Below are 5,488 nucleotides of genomic sequence, written 5' to 3' on the forward strand. Positions count from 1 at the left end.
AGATTAGGGAGGCAGGAGAAAGGGAAGGGGAGGTGCTTCTGGGATTGGATAAAAAGTAAAATGATAGACACTACTTGGGTGCAGGACAATTAACAAAAACAATGATAATGAGGGGATTTGTGGTCTCAGCTCTGCTTTGGGGGGTCCAGAAACAGGGAAATTACTTTGTTTTTGCGAAGGCGTGTTAATCAGGTGTGTTATTGTAGATGCAAAAAGACAACCAGACAGACTTACTTAAGGTGAAAAAGTTAGGGAAAAATACTGCCTCAACACATGACTATCCACCGTAAACTGATTTCAGTTTAAAAAGTTTTAATTTCAGACCATCCTTTGTGGTGTCTGAGCCTGGAAGCCTTCCCTGAGCTAGTCAGGTTAGCATGTGGCTCCTTTTCATCCACATAAAGAGGCTCGAAAGTTTCTTTTAAGTAACGCCTGCTAGCAAGGGTTCCAGCCAGGTAGTTGCTTGGTCTGTAAGTCAGTCTTGAGCACTTGAAACAGTTTGGTGTTTTTTCCTTAGCATTTAGAATAGTCATCATTTTCCTGCAATCCAGGAAAAAGGGAAGGAACCACAGAGGCAGTGTAAACTCCAAATACAGCATTCAGAGGTAATTGGTCCAGGGGTGCCTGGGGAAGGTGAACAGGGAGGACACTCCAGAGTTAGCTATCTTCCTTTGGGGGGTGTACCAGCCTGGTTTTTTTCGTGAATCTGCATCAAGGACTTGTAGGACTGCCGTGCTCTTGTCAGGCTGTATTGAGATTTGTTGACTTTGAACTGCACTTGTGCTTTTCCCTTCATTGTGGCACTGATCTGCATGAATAGGGACTCTATTGAGTAGGCACTGTGCCAGCCCTGTTTGGTGAGAAGTTCCATGCAGATGGCACCTCCGCCCAGAACATACCCTCCGGAGAGGACTGGAAACACAACCCTGACAAACGGTGGGTCAAAAGGAAAGTTATCTTTAAAGGAAAAGTTAAGTAGGATGAAGTCTGTGCCTTCTTTCTCTTTGAGGATCTCTAAATCATTGTGCAAAGTTCTGTCCTGCTCAACTTTGGGGAGTTTGACATTCCAGTCATACAGACTGTCATTCATAAGTTCCACTACATAGTTTGCACCTTTGAAACTCTGTGATCAATATACATCTCTGAGCTCCTTCATTAGCCAGTCAGTGGCCTGCACCAAGCTAGACACTGCCCCATTTAAGCAATCTTGCCTCTGGTTCTGTTTTCTCTAATATAGCCAAGTTTTCTTTTCCGATGCCATCATCTTCAGATTTCTTGCCCTCAGCTGGCTCTTCCTTTCATTTCATAGTGAACTAAGTCTTCTGTGTCCCCAGGGCATCTCCTGATCTTCACCTTCCAAAGACACACCTTCCTGTGTGCACTGTTCTGCTGGCAAGGGCTGATCCAGCATCTCCAAATCTGGATGCTGAGGGAGGTTATAGAGTTTGGGAGGTCAGAGATGATTGTCTTCAGATGCTGTAATAGCAGAGTATTCCCTTTATCTCCAAGACAGCAGCCAATATTGGGTCATCAGACTCGACTGACCAGGTGGGGGGCACAGCAGGGTATAACTACGTGATGTTGCTGTGGATGGGATCCCCAGGCACCAACCCTGTACAGGGAGATGTGGTCTAGGCAAGGCCCCTGCCCTGCCTCCTCCACCCCTAGCCAGCAGGAACTCGAAGCTCAGCTCGTCCAGGCTGGCACTGGCAATCCATTTCAGTTAATTTTTTAAAAGTCTAGCCCACCTGGGTGTGGCTCAGTGGTTGAGCATTGATCTAGGATCCAGGAGATCGTGGTTTGATTCCTGGTCAGGGCACATGACTGGGCTGTGGGCTCGATTCCCAGTCAGGGTTGTGCAGGAGGCAGCCGATCAATGACGACCCTCATCACTGGTGTTTCTATCTCTCTCTCTCTTTCCCTTCCTCTCTTTGAAATCAATAAAGATATATTTTAAAACAAAACAAAAAAAAGTATTTTTCATAGGAAAAATTCAATTCTAAGTCAATTTTTCTTGTGCTTTTTTTTTAGTATAATCTGTTATTTATATGCTATCAGTTGATCTAAGCTTAGTGTGCCAAAATGATATTACAATTATCCTAAGAAAACCATAATTAAGAAAATAAAAAAAATAACAGTATACTAAAATGAATTCCAAAATTAAATGTATTTTTGCTGTGGCCTACCATTTTAAACTTTGTACATCGTTCTTGATTTAATGTAAATAATTGAATCCCAGTATGGTGTGTGTGTGTGTGTATGTTTATACACATAGAGATTCAGAGAGATTTTTAAAAATATATAAATTAAAATGCACAGATCCTAAGTTGTACAATTGGGTGACTTTTGACATATATCTCCAATCAAGATATAGAACATTGCCATCCCCATGGAAAATTTCGGATGCTCCCTTCCAGATAATCCCCTTTCCCACCAGAACTATCCAATATCCTGATTTCTATAACCATAGATTAGTTTTACCTATTCTTAAACAGTACCATACCATATGTACTCTTTTTTTCTGGCTTTTTTTGTTTAGCTTCATGTTTTTGAGATTCGATCATTTTGTTGCATGTATCAACAATTCAATTCCTTTTTTATTGCTAAGTAGTATTACACTCTATGAATATACCACAATTTATTCATACAATTCTCTTGATGAAAATGTGGGTTGTTTACAATTTTTTGCTACTATAAATAAAGTGGCCAGAAATATTTTTGTGAATATGTTTTCATATTTGGGGAAAATGCCTAAGATTAGCATTGCTTGATCATAGGTAGGTGTATGACAGGAATTGGGAGGAACTTCCACACCCTATGTCAGTTGTGAAGGCCCCCAGAAGAACTCTGTGGTTTTATTTATTTATTTTGTTAATTCTCACCCAAGGATATTTTTTCTATTTACCTTTCACAGAGAGTGGAGGGAAGGGGGGAGACAGAGAGAGAGAAACATCAATTGCTTGCCTCCCCACACATGCTGGCCTGGGATCAAGCCTGCAACCCAGGTGCGTGCCCTTGATGGGGATGGAACCTGCAACTCTTCAGTCCCTGGGCGGACACTCTAACCACTGAGCCAGACTGGCTGGGGCAAGACCTCTACGGTTCTAAGGGAATTCGATGGTTGTCACAGTCCCCACCCCCCCCTTTCCTCTTCCCCTCTATGAAGGAGCCTCCTGTCTGTTCCGCATTCTTCCTGCACATTGCTCGCGGTGGCTGTATGTACAGAACTGCAATCCTTGTTCCCAACTAAGTTTTTTTTTATGCTGGAAGAATATCTGGCCATTTTTGTTTGCATTCAACAATATCTAACTTCATTAAAAATTGCAAAGTGATTTTCCAAAGTGAACCACCATTTTATTTATTTAGTATTTTCCTCTGAAGAGAGTAAGACATTTATTTTTACTATAGGCTTTTAAAATAGGTTTGTGTATCTAGCTCCATCATACAGATCTGAAACCAAAGTGGTTTCCTAAGTCTCTAATGGCTTATTTGTCTCCACTTTGAGATCTTTAAGGTAAAGAGAATAAGAAAACATTGAAATTTTAAAAAAGAAATGTGAAGTAAATTAAATGTGGAAAGTAGTAAAACTCAAAATTTATTCAATATTTATTAGCATCTAGATTAAGTCAGATACTGTACTGAGACTATAAAAATGAATAAAACATGGTCCTTGCTCTGAAGGAGTCCACAAAGTGTTCAGGGAAGAGAAAGGTGAGTGCTACAATATTCTAAGTGGCCTAACGGAGGACACGGAGCGTGGGCAGGATGGCAGCTCTGTGGGTGATGGCGCTGCGCCGAGGTCAGAGGGAGGGAGTGGAGGAGAAAAGAAGCCCTGGGAACAGGCTTCACAGAGGAGGTGGAACTCAGCGAAACAGTAACACTTTCACTGGAGAACAAGAAGCCAGGGTATTCTAGGCAGAAAGTATTTTAGCTCATGTAAAGGCATAGCCGCGGATAACAACTGTCATAACTCAGAGAAGTGATCCCTGGCCAATGTGGCTCGGTCTGTTGGAGCGTCCTACTGTGCGCTGGAGGCTCGTGGGCTCAAGTCCTAGTGCGGGCATGTACTGGAGGCAACCAGTCACTGTTTCTCTCAGATGTTTCTTTCGCATCCATGTTTCTCTCTCATCCTCCTTTCTTTTCTCTCTCTTTCTCTCTAAATAAATAAATAAATAAATAAATAAATAAATAAATAAATAAATAAATAAATAAATAAAATCGATAAAAACATTTAAGAAAAAACAAACAAACAAAACAATTTTCATAATAATGCTAAGACATTATTTGCCTTTTTCCCTGCGTTGACATTTCTCTGGCAGTGCAAAAGCAATAGTGGGGGGGAAAAGCCCAGTGCCTTATCATGATTCGAGGCAGCGGCAACAAATTGTACTGGTCATTATTGTACTTTTCACCACCATGCACTCACAGTTAAGACACAAAAACTCAGTTCACTTAAGAACATGCTAGATAAGAGCAGTAAGAATCATTAATTTTACTGAATTTCTACCCTTTTCAATAAATTTCCACCCTTTTCAATACATCTTTTCAATAAATTGTGTGTGACAAAATGGGAGTGTGCATAAAACACTTGTGCTGTGTAACCAGTATGATGGCTGAGTTGAGATGTTTGAGTTGAAAGCTGAACTAACAATCACCTTTTCCCACTGAACACAATTTTTACTGGAAAAAATGACAAACTATGGTTATTTAGAGTTGAGTATTTGGCAGACATTTTCTGAAAAATGAACTAAACCAGACTATTGCTACTTCAAGGAAAACAGCTGACAGTGTTTGCTGCCAATGAAAGTTTGAGTTTTTAAGTAAAAATTAGAATTTTGGAAAACTTATATTCACTGTAGCATGACAGCTTCCTACAACTTAAATCCTTTTCTCATGAGATCATTGGTGATATGAACCAATGTGGCTTGTTTTATATTATATAATTAAGCATGTCAGCATTTGGATTTTCTTCATTGTGGTGAATCATATTTTCAAATGACCAACATATAACATTACAAAATAAGGAATGGGAAAAGATCATTTGAAGTGTAAGTACACCAATAAATTTTACTGTAACGGTGTGAAAACTTCACTGATAGCATTTCAGATTTCACATTGCAACTATTTATTTATTTATTTATTTATTTATTTATTTATTTATTTATTTATTTAAATATATCTTTATTGATTTCAGAGAGAGGAAGGGAGAGGGAGAGAGATAGAAGCATCAATGGTGAGAGAGTCATTGATTGGCTGCCTCCTGCACTCCCCTGACTGGGGATCCAGCCCGCAACCCAGGCATGTGCCCTGACCAGGAATGGAACCGCCATCTCCCAGATCCCAGGCCGATGCTCAACCGCTGAGCCACACCCGGCCAGGCACATTGCAACTACTATTTATTTATTTATTTATTTATTTATTTATTTATTTATTTATATATCTTTATTGATTCCAGGGAGAGGAAAGGAGAGGGAGAGAGAGAGAGAGA

At 40.2% G+C, this 5,488-nt stretch overlaps 1 pseudogene across 1 annotated transcript; it reads right to left on the reverse strand.

Annotated features, from left to right (window-relative positions):
- Nucleotides 1-435: 435 nt before the first annotated feature.
- On the reverse strand, nt 436-1,714 carry LOC308552493 (ubiquitin-conjugating enzyme E2 Q1 pseudogene; annotated as a pseudogene). The gene is made up of 2 exons: nt 685-1,714; nt 436-624 (listed from the first exon to the last, which is right to left on the reverse strand). The product of its transcript is annotated as a ubiquitin-conjugating enzyme E2 Q1 pseudogene (transcript).
- Between the last annotated feature and the right edge of the window lie 3,774 nt (nt 1,715-5,488).

The sequence above is a fragment of the Miniopterus schreibersii genome (genome assembly GCF_964146895.1).
Source record: "Miniopterus schreibersii genome assembly, chromosome: 2".
NCBI classification, from domain to species: domain Eukaryota; kingdom Metazoa; phylum Chordata; class Mammalia; order Chiroptera; family Miniopteridae; genus Miniopterus; species Miniopterus schreibersii.